Below are 18,896 nucleotides of genomic sequence, written 5' to 3'. Positions count from 1 at the left end.
CCCTCCTTCTTCACTGACCTTGGTGTCTGCAGAGTTGTTCCTCTCACATATTCTCACTCTGCTCTCTCCGGCTGCAACTGCAACTCACCTGTAACTTTTTCCCCCTTCTTAAACACGTTATCACAGAGGCACTACCACTGTTACTGATGGGCTCGGCCTTGGCCAGCGGCGGGTGCATCCTGGAACCCGCTGCCATTAACTTTATTGGACATAGGGGAAGCTTCTAGCAGCTTCTCACAGAAGCCACCCCTGTAGCCCCCCTGCTACCAAAACCTTGCCACGCAAACCCAATGCAGACAGCTAAACAAGAATGATGTCACCAGTTTTTAATTATTTCTTATACTTAGTCCCCCTCATTTTATTTTGTTGCCAGTGTATGTGCATTTGTGAGGGAGATTTTTTGGAGGACTCCTTGCCGTCTTGCAAACAAACCAGGTGTAGTCCAGGGATCACTGCTAGAGAGATGCTGGCATGGATGATCATACACTGGACTTTTTGTAGCAGGCTGGGATGAATGAATCCCAATCAGTCGGTGGGTTGCAATGTATTTACAGTGTATCCGCACCTACCGGTGTGCCTGTGAATAACTTTGGGGTGAGAACAGGGAAGACAGCTTAATTTACGGAATAAATTGTTCATTGTGTTCTTCCTCCACTTCCCAGCCCCAAACCAGCAGGCAAGTTCAACGTGCATACCATTTCCCACCCCTCTCTCTTTCTTTCTTTCCTCTATGATAGCTTGGCTTCTCTTTTATGTTCTTTCTTCAGCTTGTAATTTCATTCATACATGGTCAGAAATATTTTATAGCTCACTCGAGGGAGGGAATTCATTGTGCAGTGTGTTGGGAAGAGGGAGGAGGAGAAAAGGACAAAGAAGAAAGAAGTACTGAAATCTCACCTGTACAAGAAGCTCCAGCTTTCTAAGCTGCTATAGTGGAGACATAAGGAGAAACAGATTGTTGTTGCTTTTTGCCATCTGGCCACAGATAGCTTTTATCAGCAGGGAGCTATTATCACCAGTTAAAAACCATGCTCTCTTTAAATTCTCTCTCTCTCTCAAAAAAAGTGTAACAACAGAAAGATCGTTTTCAGCACTTAAATACATTTGTATATTCTTTTCCTACTGGGCTGAATTTTTGTGCTCACAGATAGGCTCTGTCCCATGTCATACTCTGGGTTGTCTGTCCATGCCTGTGAGGGATGCTGAGACCTTCCCAGCAGAGCCCAGCCAGCCTGGGTAGGGCTTCTGCTGCTCTGCACCAACGCTGCTCATCTTTAGAAGTGTCTGCACTAGCCTGTAGTGTTGCTGCTATATGATTCTGTCGGACTTTGTTTTTAAAGCACTGAACCAATCTCTAATTTATGAAGTGAGCTGTGCTGAGATCACCGTGCAGGCACATTTCTGAACCAACCTGTTCTGGAGCTGAAGTTACCAAAAGTGAAAGGCCAAGATTTATGCAACTGAAATGTGCATAAATCTGTTCCCTATTCTGTATTCGTATCACAGCAGCTGTAGCAGTAACACCAGCTGCGATGCACCTCTCCACAGGTACTTCTGTGCCATTTCCCATGAAATCTCGTCTTAACTTCCACCTGTCACAGCAATGCCTGCCTTCATTTTGGGGAGCCCGAGGTAATTAACTGCATGCTTTCAGTAAGGCCGTGTATTCGTTCCCTGGGACACTAAACTGCATTTGAAGGTAGCTCTTCCTCCTGCTACTCTACATTTTATCTCCCTGGGGCAGTACCCAGCAGCCTGGGTCCAACAGAACCTCCTTACACCAGGCACTGACTCCCTTTCAAATGAAACTGTTCTTCCCTGCACCAAAAAGTTTTCAGTTTAAGTTAAAGATCCTATTTTCATCTTGCACATATTATTTCAGATGTGCTGCTCCACCCTGAATTTTTAACTGAATCCCCGTGTAAACTTTCTCCTACAGCTTTCTTCTTGCTTTCCACACATGTACACTAAACTAAGTATATGTGCACTTTATTGTGTGTACCTTTTAGCAGGTAGGTTCTCTAAAACAGCTACTGTCTCTTTTCCAATGCTGTAAGTGATGGCCCTACCCCATTTGGGGAATTGTACAACTAGAAGTAGCATGTTTTTGAATGAAAATTATATTAACTATATAGAAAAAAAGGAAAACCTGGCATTTGCTGAATTTTTGACAGGACCCTCCAGAGATTAATTAGTCTCAGTTCCAGTTACTTTCTCTTGCAGGATGGGACCTTAGACAAAAAAAAAAGGAATGTTCATTGCTCCTTGTCCTAACAGTCAAGGCATGGAAAACAAAAAATATTCCGTCTGTCTTTGTAAAAATCTTTTATTTTATCTCTTGTACTTGTAGACCAGTCGTCCTTCAGCTCTTTTCTTTTGGGGTGTCCTATACTGGGCATGGGGTTCCAGACAATACAGTAGAAAGCAGTCTTCCCTTTTTTCCATCTCTTTATGGTGTCTAGCTTTTAAAGAGTAGGAAAGAAGAGGGTTAAAGTTTTCTGCAAAAAAGATAGATGAGGTGTAGGAAACAGTTCTTGGATGGATGGATGAGGCAGTTTCTCGTGACATACTTCAGAACACAAAGAAAAGGAAGAGCCTGAGAATGAAGAGCTAAAAATGGCATTTAGTTGGGAGAAGGTGGGATAGGCATGGATCTGTCATGAATGATGGGACTAGATGAAGGGCTAAGAGAAAGTTGGTATGGTTTTGTTTGTTGGCTTTTTTAGAGAACAGTGATGGTTTGATTGTATCTATGTGAACTGGACCACTAGAGACCATTTCTACTGTTTGTAAGGTTTTTTAAAAAATGTTAACCCTGCCCCCGCGAGTTTGAACATTCATCAAAGGAAGTTACACCATGCAGCCAAAGTGAATTTCTATACTGGTTGAAATCAGTTGGACAATTCAGTTCTCGTAACAACATAGCCCCTGTCCCACTGGAACTGCTTTCCCTGCTAATGCAAACCATAATAAGTACTTTGCAGAGATTTATTTTTGATTGGTCTATTCTATTCCAGGAATGCCAGGATTGTGGATTAGAGAAGACTTATGAAAACATATATTTATTAGAAACGTACTTCTACGAGATAAGATTTTTGGAGATTTTACTCCCAGTTATTTTTATGTTACGGATTTTTTGGTGTGGTTAGTTATTACTAAATTTTTAAAAGAGCAACTTTAATTACCAAACATGATATGAATCTTAAGTATATTGACATTAAAGTAATATGTTGCTGAGATTAGAAATTTGTCCAATTTGCAGGATATGTATATTGGATTACTCTCAGGCTTCTTATTCATGGCTTTTTATAAACATGAAAATAAGATACTTTTGATTGTGAAATAGTATAAATGAATTGGTAAAGATCTTCTTTTGAAGGAAATTCCAAGGTAAGAGGTATATAATATAGTAAGGTAGAAGGGAAAAGTGTTCTGGTTTTGTTTCTTGATTTTGATACATTTCTGCAGGAGACCAGGACCCAGGTACAAATGAGAGCAGCCTGAAGGCTGCTCTTGTATGGGCAGCATCTGGCACCAGTGTGCCAAGATGGAAGACAAGGATAGTTTTGGAAAAGAAATGCCTTGGCCTTTGGCTGATGTGGGATGTCTGAGTAAGAAGCTTCTTCTTGTTTATGCAAACAGTGATTCTGCCTGTGATGGATATGCGAGTGACTTCGGGGCAACTGATTTGGAGAACCAGGACTTGGCTTTCACAGGGCAGATTTGGTTGGTAGTTTTATAGTCTTCAGTCAGAACGTAGGTGGCTGATCTAAATACTGCCTTGCTACTTTTCTGCTCATCTCAGCAGATGTGATTAATTTATGACTGCCATAGTGGGAATGACACTGAAACAAAATTTTCTCATTGTGAATATGGCAATTTGGTGTTACAAAGCAAAATGTTGACCCTGCTTTGACTAAATGACATACCAAGGTCTTTTCCAGCTTGAATCATTCTATGACTCTGTATTTATTTTACATTGCAAGCTGTACAGGAGATAGCAAATGCCATATCTGGCTGTTCAGTTAAGCCAGGCATTTCTTGGTTGCACCACTTTTTGCTGTTTCTGGAGAACCTCTAACCTTGGCTGACCAGTCTTTGTAATTTATTCTGATGTTTTCTTCGAGGGTGCTACCAACGTGGGAGCTGTACTTTTCTTCCTTGTTTGTAGTTGCGAATCCTGCAACGCAGATAGATAGAAATAAAAATTCAAATAGCACTCTCCCTTGTATCAGTACTGTCTTTGCCAAACTCTGTTTTCCCATTGCATGTACTCCTGCTGCTTTCCACCATGTGCTGATAAGAGCTGCAAGGAGGCTACTGTTGGTTAGGGCCATGTGAGAGAGTTTCTCCATACAGTCTCTAAGAAAAAGCTCTTTTGCCTAAGTGCCACAATGTTTTTGTTTAGTTCTTGGGATTCTGTTTTCATATTCTGTTAACAATCAGATTATATATTATACTACTGGCTTTAGAGGCCTTCACACCCACACATGTTTAACTATTATTTTGAGGCTATTTGAGACACATGAATTTTTTTTCCTGCAGTATGGTCTGTTCTCTCTCTGTTTTTTATCTGTTTGTTTCCATCGACAGTTCCTTCTTAAAGTTACACTATCTCTTAATAGATGCCAGAGGTGGTCACACTATGCAAAACAAACTGAAATATGGCAGTGTTCCCTCCTCCTATGAATGAGCAGCAATGGTGAGAGCAGATCTCTATTCCACTCCACGCTCTTCTCAAATCATAGAATCATAGAATCATTTAGGTTGGAAAAGACCCTTAAGATCATCAAGTCCAACAAATGCTGAGCTTTCTCCTGAGTCTCTGGGCTGGTTTGCAGCTGTGCCAGCAACCATGGTCACAGTGCCACTAGGCAGCTGGAGTAGCATTTTGGTGCTCACAGCTCAGGTCATTTTAGGACAGGCCTTTCAGTTTGATTGCACCAAACATTGTCTCTTTTTCTGCTAGCATAAAGAACATATTTTTTCAATAAAGTATTTATAAGCCAAACTAGATTTTGTCTTCATGAGACAGTAAAATATTAATCCTGCCTCTGTGCTGTCAGAGTGGAATGCGGCTGTCAAAATCTTTAGGGCAGAACTGAGGACAGGGCTGATGTGGAGCCCGCCTGTGCAACAGCGAGTCCCCCTGCCCGTGCTGGCCTGGCCCCAGCAAGGGCTTTCCAACTCTCACCGGTGCACCTTGCAGCCACTTATGTTCCCTTTTGTGGTTGTGTCCCTCTGAGGATGGGAAATGTTTTACTAAGCAGTTTGTCCTAATGTAGCTGTAGTAAAATTACAGCTAATCTAACATCTTGTCTCCGGCTGGCCTGGTTCTGACGTGCTGTCACATCTTCTTATTCTATCTAAACTGTAATGCTGTAATGCTAAAACGCATAGAGAGCTGATGTTTATGGCAGCACCCTTGTCTTTGGGTACTTTACATGAGTGGGGCCAGGTGTCCCTCGTAGCTTCCATCTTGCCCTGCTGTTATGTCTCTGGAGTGCTACATCTGAGCCTGTGTTTTATATACCTCCTATAAAGGAGGAAAAATAGTCTGTTAGCTTTTTCTTGGCAAAGACTGACAGGGTTGCTACTTGTCCGAAATCATGGAACTCTTTCAGGAATGGTAACTGTTGGGTTTGGGCCCCAGGAGAAGAGTTTTGTTCTTTTTAGAGGGATTTCTCAGTTTTGGAGAATGGAGATAATAAAGTGGGAAGAGGAATTACTATCCGTATAACATTAACACGTGTAAGTCCGTATAAGCATCCAGTCTGCTCAACCAGATGTCGATATTGGCACCATCACGTCTATCCAGATAAATCTCTGGTGGTTTCTCAACATGTCTGGCAATCTTTGCTGTGCTGCCACTGTTTTCAGGTTTTAGTAATGCCATTCTGCAAAGCAGCTTTTGGGCTGTGAAAAGGAGGACTTGCTCTCAGATACACGCCATAACCAATTTCTGGCTGCTATTGTTGGTCTGACTGAGCTTTTGACTAGAGAATTTCAGGGAAGATATTTTAAAAATGCCTAAATAAGAGGCTTGTGAAGAGGGGGACTGCAGACAGTTGAACGAAAGAAAGAGAGGGATGGGTCAGAGGAAAATAAGTTGAAGAAGAAATAGTAGAGAGGATTTGCTAGGGGTTATGAAGAGGATTAAAATTAGTTTTCAAATAGTACCATGACAAAAACCTTCCAGATATTAAAGAGTTTGACTTCTATGGACTGGTATGTGCTTGAGGGAGCAGCAAAGACAGCAAGATCTTGCCAGATCCTAAAACTCATTGGAACAAATGTCCAAGTACAAGCCCTAATACCATGAACCACTGTCCGCCTGCCCTGTCCAGTGACTGCAGACACCTGGGGGGCCAGTGCATCATGTTGGGGTGTCAGGCAGCAGTGGCCCTCTGTTCCCTGCCTTCATGATGCTGCGCTGAAGGGTCCTGCTGGTTCTATTTTGGCCTTTCTGTTTTGGCAGGTTTTGTGGGTGTATTGCAGTAGTGATGCCCTGTGCCATAAATCCAGCTCAACGCTGCAACTACGACCAGGCTTGTAGGAAAGCCCAGTTCCTGCTGAGGGGGAAGTTTTCAGCAGCAACATTTCTTCGACTAGATTTTCAAAAAGATTTTGCATACAACCTGCTTTTTGTCATTTGAAAACAGGTCTCAGCTGTACGTGCTAAGCCTGACCGAGAAGGAGACCCTCGGGTCCTGTGTTGTATTACCTGTTTCACCTCTGCAAGCCACAGTCCCTGGCCTGACATCTCACCATCTGTGTCTTCTTCACAGTTTTCATCTCCTCGTCAGTAGGTCTGCTTGTGCTTAAACACTAGGCTTTCCTGAATTTCACCCTCTTTCTCCCTGCACAGGTAGGAAGGGAGAGTTTTCTGTTTAATGTAAAAGCTGAGAAAAGCATATCTGAATTAAGAAAAAACATAACCAAGATTTAGGGTTTGTGTGTGCAGGGGGAAGAAGAGAAGCAAATGATCACATGAACTGTTATTATGCTTGTTCTTTTGTTCTGATAATTATGGGAATAAACAGCCAAAAATAATTCTGATGCAAGTTGCTGTGCTAGAGTCTATAACTGCTCAACTGAGGCTCTAAAAATCCCTCCATGAATTTAATGGGATCAGAATTTTATGCAGTGGAAGAGACTGTCCAAGCCTCCAGCCTTATGGCTGTGATGGATACAGGTCAGGAGGTCTGTGCATAGCTGACGTAACAAATTGGTCGCAAGGAGCTGCTTAGTGCTCCTCACCTTGGCACATGCAATTCTTCTGTCCTGAGCAGTACATGTGTGACCCTTCCCAACAGAAACCCAAGAAGTACCAAACCTGCAAAAGTCCAGAAATAAAAGCAACGTGGACTAGAAGACTGGCTGAAACTACCCTTCACTCCATCCCCTGCAATCTCCCTGACTGTGGATCAGTAGGAGCTCCAGACGTTAACCCACAATGTATGGCCACTGCTACTGATTTAGAGTAATATTACTCCCCATGTTCATTTAATTACTTGCTTGTTTTGTTTAAAGAATTGTCTTGGATTTTTCTTCAAGGTCATTCAAGTATCTGTCATCATCTGGCTTTGTATTTGATTTTTTTGCTATGGAGAAGGACTCCACCTGAGTTTTATTTACGCTGTGATTAAAAATGGCTATTGAATTGGTCATTTAATACTGGTGATGAACACTGTCAGGATTTTGTTCATCCAAAATTTGTATAGCAAAGCCTGTCCTTCAAAATCACATGGACGTACATTATAAGAGCTCGTATGAGTACATGGTATGGCAGTGCCAGCCTCAGCATCCTGACCTTCGGGTGCTTCGATAAAGCCTAAAGACTGTGGCCTGTTTTTTGGCAGCTCTGTGCCTTGGGCCAGATGGTGGGTGTGAAGGCCCATGCTGCTGGTCCAGGAAACCGCAGCAATGTGGCGGATGAATGCAGTCCCTCTTCAAAAACACTGCCAGCCAGACAGTTCAGATGACAGCCTGTGGAGCTGCTTTCTGCATAAATTAAGCTATGACCCTTAACCTTTCCAGTTTTCAGCCTCTTTTCCAATCCCTTATGCCCTTCTTTGCAGCACCTCAGGGGTTAGTTGCTTTCCTTGTGCTTTCGTCTCAGACTTCCTTGCACCTTTCCCTAATCGCATTGTGCTCCCAGGAGTCTTCCTGGCTGCAATAACTGTGAGAACATTAGGCAGCTGCTTGACCGAGCAGGCACTTGTTTACATTAATCTATGTATAGTTATTCCTCATTAGGTGGTGGTTAATGATCTTACACATACATAGGACCTGAATTTGCAAAGACATTCCTTTTGGTTCTGTTATTGCTCCTTTGCAGCTCCTGGATGAAACCTACTGAAAAAGACCTGCATATCAGTGAAAGGCAGCATCTTGTGATTGCTTCAGGAGAGACTTGAAGACAAGGTTAATTTTTCAAATTAATCTTTAAATCAGTTTTTGACTTCCCTTACTTAGTGTGCTAAAATTTTCCTTTGAATATGAGAACATCTGCAAGCTTTTATTTCCTGGACATCACTTTGTGGTGTTAGCTCTGCCTACAGATCATAGTCTGAAGCTTCAGTAGTTCTTCACTTAATGTGACACAAACAGATTTAGTGTGATGGGAGTGTTGAGACATGTCCAGAGAGTTCAGGATCAGAAGCTGGAAAATGAGCATCATGGAGCATTCCTGGTGGTATGTCTCACCCCCTGGCACTGATAGTGACATGTTCATCCTGTTTCTTCAGCCCCCATGAAACATTTGACACTTTTTCCCATGCTTAGACATTGCAGATGAAACATCTTTTTTGTACCTTTTTTTGTCTGGACAGTGTCACAACTATGAGAAGAATTCAGGGAGGTGCCCAATCCCTTCACAGATAACTGGATTTCCTTGCTAACAACTGCCCACTAATGTGCTAAAAATGCTTTTGGATGTAAAAGGTAAATGGTACAGAAACTTCCTAAAACAAGCTCTGACTTCAGTGATACCAGCATCCATGGGACTAGGATATGGATAAGTAGAGAAATGCCACTTTCCCCTCTGAGTCCCTTAACATTTCTGCACAGAAAACATGGACTGTCCCATTTTCCTTTAGTGATTTATGGCTGGTGATAACTTTGATACGTATTTCAATGATAGTTTGCCATTCCTATTAATTCCATTAACCTGTATTGCATCAGTGATACCTGTGACAGTCAAATGAAACATCCTAATAGCTATGGGGTATTTTCTTTTCCTGCCAAGTACAATACAGTTTTATTTTCATAAAAGAGTAAAGAATTTACAGCAATTTACTTGATTTGCATGAATTTGAGTGTTTCAAAAGGTAAGAAAGAAGCCAGTCCAAGATCAAATGAGAAGCTTAGGCTGGATGTTACAAGTTCATCCTTAGAGGTCAGCAGCACTCCTACAAACAGTCTTGGTGTGGGTTGGTGCTGTGGTGGTCCCTCCTCTTGGCTGGAGGTACTTGCTGAGCTGTGCATCTTCTGGGACTGTATGCCCCCAAAAGGCCAGGTGAGCTGGACCTGGCAGCAGCTGAAGGGCTTTTGCTAGAAATGAGCCCAGTTCAAAGGGAAGGTGGTAGAGCTGGAGGAGGGAAAGAGAGACTTGTTTAAATGCTGTAGACCTTCAAACTACACTACATAGTTAAACAGCCTTACTTAACTGTTTCCTGCACCCTTCAATAAAAGATAGAGTAGGGTGATAGCATCAGCTGTCATATGGTGTGTGAGTTACCTCCGGGACTCTGAGGGATTTTCTAGAAGAAAACAGTCATCAATATGTAATGTGACATCTCAGACTTTGCAGAGACTTCTAAGGAGGAAATTGCTGCCTTTCTCCCTCAGCTGTTTTCTTTGAGAGGTTTCCATTCCCTTTTGCTTTTAAACTAATTGGAAGCATTGCTAGCAGTCTGTTGAAACCTCACTGAAATGTAGTGATGTGGTCAGAGAGACTGATAAGCTGTTTTCCAGAATGAGGTGGCTCTTGCAGTCCCAGAAAATTTGTGAAAATCAGTGCACACCCAAAAAAGAAGCAGAAAAAGAGAAGCAGGAGTATAGCCCAGTCTCCTATAAAAGAAGAAATATAGCCCAGACAAGTATTAGTAAGGTCACTCTGAAAACAAATTAGAAGAAGGGGCTTTTAGGCTCAGCACTGCCAGAAGGGAAGTTGGAGCTGTAAGCAGCCGCTTGTTTGATGCTTGCTGCCTTAGAAGGTTATCAGGACTTCCTAAATTTTCCATACGGAACTAGAATTGCATGAGTGAAATGCCTTGAATCCATCAGTTTTTCCTCCTAACCAGCAATGTCTCCTATTTAATTATGTCCAATGGGCTAAAAATAGCAACATACAGTCAGGCACGGGGTGTAGCAGGGAGGTTTCAGATTGAGCCCTGTAAACCAGGCGAAGCACTCGCCTGCTCTGTTTAGAATAAACATAAATAAATCATTAAGTCAGGCACCCCTGCTCACCTCCCCCAGTTTGCAGCGCTGCCCCTTTCTCAGAGCTGCCCCTTTCTCAGAGCTGCCTGCTCCGCGCCCAACATGGAGCACACCTAGGGTCTGACCCTGCGGCCACCGACGCCTTTCTGGTGCCTTCCGGTGGTGTTGGTCCCTCTCAGAGTCTGAGCACTGGGACCAAAGTGCCCAGTGGCGGTGGCAGATGTTTCTTGTTGCATTGCAGTAGAGTACAATCAAGTGTTTGGTTTGTTTTTAACCCCGGGTGGGTTGACTTGCATGACAGTGGAGGGGTGTCAGCACTGCTGCGGTTCTGCCTCGTGGGCAGGAGTGTCACCTGCGTGGAGGCAACAGGCATGGACCAAGGTCGCTTACCCTCCTTGGTGTTAATCCTGTCGATCCTAGCCCTTGCCAGATTACTAGGCAGGAGGGGGTGGTGAGGAGGGCTTGGCTTTTAACCTCTGCAAAATTCCCTGTCTGAAAGTTATCATCCAAGCATCATGCCAGAGCATGGACCTGCCCTCAGGGAGCTGCATAGACTCAACAGACAAGAAAAAGGAGAGAATCTTGGTCAAATTTGGAGTCTGCTGATTTTTCTGATGACTCTAAAATATTTAATGTAGTAACCCGTAGTGTATGTGGGCCTCATGTCTCATCTGTGCTTTAACTTGCAGCCCAAAGAATTTCCATTTGATAACTGAAACCACATGTGAAAGCAGCTTTCTTACATCCCTATAATCGAAAAATGAGCTATGTATGTGTAACATAGTCTTTTCAAATTTTGCTGGAAATACATTGCTTCTGGCTTGACTTTTCTTATGCCAAAGCTTTGGGTCTGAGACATTTTTTCAGCCAAAGCTCTAATCTAACCCCATTAAAAATTTGTTTTAATATTGGAAACATTGAGCGAATGTGAAGGCAAATAACACTATAGTGCTGCGTTATATCAGGAGATGTTGAAAAGTTTTTTTTGATAGTTCTATTTTCACATCAGAATTACATGTGAAATTCTCTATAAGAAAATAGAATTTTTATTTAAATAGAAAAAAATTATTCAGGGCAAAATTCCACTGTGCTGTCCTTGCAAGTCTGGAATTAATGGCATTGCTCTAGAATTGCTCCCCTTGTATGACTGTTCCCCAGCTGTGTGAGTACACAATTTATGCTCTATACATTTCTAGGCAATGTTTCCTAAAAGTTACCCATAAATATTGATAATAAAAACATTTCTGGGTTTAATACAGGGATTAAAATAAAGACAGTTCTCCTTAGGATTCCATGCAAAAGCTGTATGTGTTCGTGTGTAGCTTGTCAGACACTGTATGCAATTACCTATGCATGTGTAATCGTCTGACCTGCAGTTTACTCACAAGCTTAAACACCTGTTGTCTCTTAAAAAACCAGAATTTCAAATGATTTTTTGCTACAAAGCCCTTGTTCTCTTGCAGCTTATGGGTCACTTTCAGACTTATTTTTGAAGCTGAAGGACTTTCCAGTTCAGCCGTGCTTTGAGAGATCCAGGCACGTTTAAAAACTAATAGTATATTCAAACAATTGCAGTGTGTTGTAGAGTATAAAGATAATTTGGGGTATAGTTGCTTCAACAAATATATAGGTGGCCACAATGCTGGAAATGCAGTGTTTAGAGGTAATTGTTTTCCTGGATGACCAAACTGATTAGTATTGTAGAGTTTAGCTAGCATGCCCTGCAAAAGCTCTGATAAACATATAGTTGCTGGATGTTTTTTTCAGCCTGATGATCCATCTTTTTGATTATAGTCCCTTATAAATCATATTACCTTGTGCACTTCAGTTCTATTTGCTGATACTGTGTTTTGGCTCCTATGGTAGTAATCATGTTAAGTTCCTGGGGTTTTTTTTATGAATATTGAGTTACGACAAAATATTTTCTTTGAGTTAAAACAACTTTTAAAAATCCAATAAAAAGCATATGCCCTTCTAGTCCCAAATAAAATTAACTTAGAAATGCCTGTAATTTAGGCAGCAGTCTGTCCTTACGACCTTTCAGCCTGAATTTATGAGATGTGATACAAACAATGCAAGAGGTAGGCACAAATATAGGGAAGGAGAGTGCAAATTCGGGGTGGAAGTGGGGCAACAGAAATGTGGGCTTGGGGGAGAAGTCCTGGAGGACTGAGAGCTGTTTTAATTGAAGAACAAATGCTAATTGTTTTTAGTGGAGATGATAGCCACATGAATAAAAGTTCAAGCTTAAGTGAAAGAGGTGACAAAACCAAGATGCAGGCAGTAGGTAGGGTTTGCAGCCTGTGATAGAGAAGCGCAGGGGGCACATGGGCACATTCCCCGTCTCACCTGTGTGCGAGAGCATGAGGGGTGAGTGTGGAGGATGTGCGATGTGCGGGATGCGTGGGGAGACAGTGCTGGTCAGGAAGATGTGACCGCAGTAGTGCAGAGCTAAGCCCCGGCCAGAGCCGCAGGTTAGGCTCAGCAAGGTTTGTGGCTGTGCAGGTGCAGTCCTGTGAGTTTTGAGGGTCAGGGGACAGGCAGGATTAGCTCAAGTCTGCTGCTATGTCCCATGCAGATCTCATCACCTTAATGGGCTGGTAGGGCACCGATCCAGTAAGAGAGAGGTGTTTTCAGCTGTCACTTAAAGAAATAAAATTGTCTTTTAAATACAGGTAGGTAAAGGGGGTAGGGAAAAGTGAGAGGACAGGAGATGCAGCAGGATGCCATATAGGGAGAGGGGAGGGGGTGAATGAATAGAAAAAGAGTTGCTGGGGACTGATGCTGAAGAGCAGACCCTACTGTGGACAAAACTGTGGGGCAAGAATTCCCCTATTGGGTGTGTCTGTATTAACTGGCTCTTTTTGTTGCGTTGAACAAAACACAATGCTAGTGTCCGTGTCTCGCTCAAAATATGCATTGGTTTCCTTTAAAAGTGCATTGCAATGAACAGAGATTATGCCAATGTGTTGGATTGTACTTACTGAAATCAGATATGTCTTTTTTAATGTGAAGAGTGAGTCTGATACCCTCATCTCTCCCAAAATGATAACAGGGAGAATCTTGTGATGTTGGGTGGCTCTGGAGTGTGCAGCCCCACTGGGCAGAGTCCAAAGATGAGGGAGAAGGCAAAAAAAGGATTGGTCACACTCAGTGAGTGTTTGGAAAAATGACCGATTTTTAACTGGTCTGGAACAAAGCTGAGAGCCTAGAGCTAGAGGAGGAAGGCTGCTCTCTGGGCTTTGACAAGCTCTGTATCGTGCATTTTCGGGCTGTCCAGCTTTCCTGCCTATAGGCTCGCAACAGCCGCTGCTTGCATCCTTCTCCACTGATTACTAAGTGAAACAAAAAGATGAGATCTTCTCTTTATGATACAAAGAATGAATAAGTCTGTTATATGTGATGGAAAGTGTTTCCTGGATGCCTTTGTATTTCCCTCTCCTCTGCTGCTCTGTGTGCAGAGCAACAAACTAAACTGCCGATCTGCTTTCGGTTCTTCTTGGAAAGTATGGGAAGAGCCAGAGTTAAGGACAGATGCCAGGGGTATGGAGAGAAAAATATCAAAATCTTAGAAGGAGAGGTGAGGGCCAGTGCTGAGTGCAGCTAATGGGGTGTTAGATGCAGAAGGAAACAAGTGTCTCAGCTCCACCTACGTTCCTGATGATCCTGAGGCTTTCAGTGCATTGGCCTCAGAGGGTGAATGTTTAGCCAGAAATGCGGATTGGAACGCAGAAGAAAAAGGAAAATAAAAAAGTAAACAGAAAATTGTGCAATTCAGATAAAGCCCCCAGAGGGCCAAATTCTACAGGTTTTCTTGTTTCCCAGATTTCCTGGTTTAATTGGAAATGAGGAAAACCACTGCGGGGAGGAACGGGGCCATGGCAATTATGGCAAAGTGGCATTAAAGAAGAAAGTTGATGTACGCTTAAAGGAATAGTGAGTAATAAGAGGAAGCTGTTTTTCAAGGACCTTAAAACTGAGGTGTTTGATTAGAATCACTGTGGCAGTCCTAAACCTGTACTGTTTATGCAGGGAAATGGAAATGCATATGACATACAATATCTCATATACCTGCCATGTTTCATTGCGGTGTATAAGAGAACTGCATTATAGCTGTTGGAAAAATCACAGCTTTTGCATTTTTTGACTCTGTGTGTTTTAAATTCATGATCTTTAATGCAGGATTTTTTCTGAGCTGTGAATTGTAGTGGCTGGATCTTAATGTTGCTGTTCAAAAACCATGAAAACATAATACATTTTCATGTGTATCTATATTCAAACATATTTACTTGTTTCCTTCATTTCTTTGTTTGCATCCTTATCCATCTGGCTCCTTTTACTCTAACTTGGACTGTGATTCATATCCAGTGGAGTGAAAATGTTATGTAAAGGACATTTAAATTTAAAAACATTTATTCCCTACAGTGGCTGTCACGGCACGTAGGCTAAACACAAGACAGATCATCAGTTAACATCCTCTGATCTCTATCTGTGAAATGGGTGCAATAATGCATGTCATCCCAAGGAGGCTGTGAAAATTACCTGGTATTTGTAAATGTGAAGGTTGAATCCCTGCACAAAATTTCAAGGGAGTTCTCTGGTGTCTGGGTGGGCCCTACATGTCTGTAGGTCCCAACCTACTGGAAATGTTTTCTGCACAAAGTTTTTTTTCTATGATGTCAGTGACCATATATGTGTTTTAGAAGTAAAAAAAGTTTTCTAAGAACCTAGACATTTAATAATAGCTTTTTTCCTCTTCCTCTCATGGTTATTTTATTGTTTACAGTTCCCTACACAGTCATCTTGAAACCATGTGGCTGTCACTGTGGACTTAAGGTGCGTTTGTCTTTATGGAAGCAGAAAACCAGGGAGCCAGCACAATAACCTTTGAATCCAGTATTGAGAATGATTGCTTGTTTCCTTTCCAAAATGGCTTTTCAATAGAGATGGAAAACATCTGGAATTTGATGACTGCTGTTTTATATAATGAAGAAAACAAAAAGAAGACAAAGAAAAGAGAATAGGAAAATTTCATTGAAGCCCAAAAGGATGGTATAAGATTCTTCCTTCAACTGTTTAATGTTTTCCATGGAATATTCTGAGGATGGGAAAAATCATTTTCCCATTACCAGCAACAACATTACCTCAGGAATAAGCTAGCTGTGGCAGCAGGTATCTTTGCCTTCCAGCTGTGAATTCCATAAAGCAACTTAATTTAACCTCAGCTGGTTATTAGTCTAGCATTAAAATAATTCTCCACCTCCACACTCTCAGCCCATAGCTAAATCTGGTGCTCTTCATTACTAGTCTATGTTAAAAAAGAAAATAAAGAAGTCCAGATGTTGGAAAGCTGCTCCTGCATAAACGTCCTCCTCTCCCCCACTTTGTGTCACCACCAGAAGATGTAAAGGCAGAGTGAGGGTGGCAGTTTTGATCGCATTGCCAGCACGGGTTGCGGAAAGCCACCAGCTGGGGCTGGTCCCACAAGCTGCCCCACATCTGTAGCACACAGGGGTAAACCCAACCTCCCTTGAGAAGGCAAGCCCTTTGCCTGGGCAGACTGCACTCACCTGGGCTTTAGAGGCCTTGAATGCTTATCACTGCATTCAGCAATTAAGGGTGGCATTTTAGTGTTCATAAAGCCTGTTCATCGTTGCAAAGGAAATAAATTGAAATTTTTTAGTTTGGCGTGGGTATGCTAACATCACAAATGCTATTTTCCAACCCTCCCCCCCCCACTTCAGCCAAAGGAGAGGTGGGATAGGCACCTAGGGAAAGGAAATAAAGGAGATAAACGGGGACTGTTTTCACATGGAGGGATGGACTAAGAGAGGTGGAGTGGTACAAATATAGGGAATAACATGCAATACAGAGGGCAATGGACAGAAACAGTGCTTGTGGCTGAGCAGCAGATTGGGCATGGGAGTGATAGAAGAGTTGTTGGCTGGGTCATGCTGCAGGGCTGGGAGTCCTGAAACCCGCTGGTGTGCACCACCATCCAACAGAGAATGGTCGCTGGAGACCCCGGACCTGGCCTCCGAGAAAGGGAACACATGGATTTGTCGCTCTTCTGCTCAGACAGTTGTGTGGCTGGGCTTTTCTCTTGTTCCAATATCCTAGATGCCAAGCTTGTGAAGGCACCAGCGTGCAGAAGCTGCTCCCACGCAGCCTGTGAGCAGCCCGCTTCCTCTGCCACAGCACTGCCCTGCCCTTTGAAGCTGGGTGGGAAGCAAGTGACAGCAATAACCTGCTCCTCGACGCTCTTTGATCTCCCGCTTCAGCTGAAATTCATCCTGGTTGGGGAGGCCCATGTCAAGCTGTCTGCTCTACAAATATTCTTAACATGGTCTTGGGCAGGCTCTGGCCCAGTGTTGAAGGGCTCTGCATTGCAGCTGAAGCTAGAAGCTCGGGGTTTTAAACTTTTCGTGAAACAACAGACTTAACAGATGAAACTGTAAATTTTAGTCTTATTTTCCCTTCTAGTCTGGAAAAAAAGTATGATTTTAATCACTTAGTTCATTGCTTGGGTCACCTCACTAGACTTCAAGAGAATTAATAATTAATGACTTAGAGCAGGCTTTTTTTTTTTCAGTTCATATTTTTCCTTTGAACTTAGCATTTTTTCCCTATTCCAGACAGCATCATTTACATAATGAACAAATGGCATATTAATCTTTTGATGTGGACCCACGTTGTTTATCAAGTTTCTCAGATTCTTAAACCTGTCTGTCTTGTCATGTTTTTAAAGATATTAATCTTCAGCAGAGAAAAAAATGATGCTTTTCCCCCTGCATCCTGTTATCCCCGTGGAATCACACTACCTACCCATCATAAAATCCTGGTAGGGATAATACATTGTAATTTCCTTATGAGGTAAACTAGTAAATCATGGCATGTCTAACTGAAACTACTATTTCATGGTAGGTTTGCAGATTCCTGTCCCCAGTTATGGTCTGATTACTAGCTGAAAATTAATTGCACAATAGTTTCCTTGTAAAAAGCACCACCTTTCTGGAAGTGAAAGCAAAGGTTAATGTTCATAATGAGAAATACTATAGAAATGTTTGCATTAAACCAGGACAAAATTTTGGCTGCAACCACAGCTTCTCGGATTTGTTTGAATTTTTGAGTACTGTTTTTCATGCTGCACGTTGTTCCACAGTATTTTGGATAGGTAATCTCTTTTTTCTGTGATGGGCTAACTCCATGTTGTCCTCAGAAATGCATATTTCCTTCTTTTTGGACAAATGTGTCTGTGCATCAGTGACTTGAGTGGCATGTGCCTGTTTCAGGAAAGAGATGTATGCTGTGGCTGGCTATTGTGGCAGTAGCCACCTGTCTGTTGTGCCTTGGGTAGGTGAGCCCATCCTCCACATAAGCAGGAATAAGTACCTTTTGGTGACTAAGGCAAAATCCCAGTTTTCTGGAAGCCCAGATCTATAGTTGGGTTTTGGCATGGATACATGCCACGTAGTTACTCGCTGGCCTGCACTCAGGTATCCTAAGACAGTGACTTCTCTTGTTGCTTTTGCCTGCGGGATATAGAGGAAATCAAGGAAAAGCAAAAGAAAGGAGGGTTTTGTCCTACCTCCAGCCCACTTTGGCAAATACCTTCTGCAGGCAGCTCTTCTCCGTTACATGTCTCAGGAAAACAGGCATGGCTGAACTACACGTGGTCATCAGGGAGGAGAAAAGAAGGGAACATAATATGACACTTTTAGCATCTTGCCAAAGGATAACTGAGGAGGAGCCCAAGGGTTGTTACTATCGCCAAAGCTGGTGATCAATCTACTCAGACGGTCCTTTGTCAACAGTGGATACTGCTATGTTTCTTCAGAGTAAAGGCTTATCTGCCAGATACCATCCAGTCGCTCAGGTTCTTTCTGTTCTCAAGCACATAGTGATCACCTTGTGTTATGAGGAACACAGACTGCTGAGGTCCCTCATCTCTTGTCGCTCTCTTAACTGCAAATTGTATTAGCAATATTCATATAAACGTCTACTTTTAAAAATCTTGCATTTATTTATTTATTTATTTATTTATTGCTTCTCTCCAGCAAGCTGTTTAAAATGAGTCTTCTAGGTCAATTGGTCTTATGGATTCTTAAGCTTCGTTTGTTTGTATGGGTGTTTAAGGTTTGGTATTTAATTCCAGTAAGTGCATTACCAAGGACTATGAATAGGGAAGAGCTCAGTGACTTTCTCTGTAGTGTACACTGTTCTTAATGTAAACTTTTCTCTCCATATGTTGCCTACTACTTCCTATCCTTCCCACCTCGCACCCATGCACACACTTGGCCTATCTGTAGGAGATAAGTATGTGGGAGCAGTGGGCTGTGTAATGATCTGTGTGCATGTTCAAAGGACAAATACTTCTCCTGTTTCCCACAGAAAAGACAGTGTTGTGACAGACTTTCTTTAGCCTTTTTTCTGTAGCTCTGTTTCATTGC

The sequence above is a fragment of the Gymnogyps californianus genome, chromosome Z (assembly GCF_018139145.2).
Source record: "Gymnogyps californianus isolate 813 chromosome Z, ASM1813914v2, whole genome shotgun sequence".
Classification (NCBI taxonomy): Eukaryota; Metazoa; Chordata; class Aves; order Accipitriformes; family Cathartidae; genus Gymnogyps; species Gymnogyps californianus.
Note: the sequence above shows the minus strand (reverse complement) of the source record.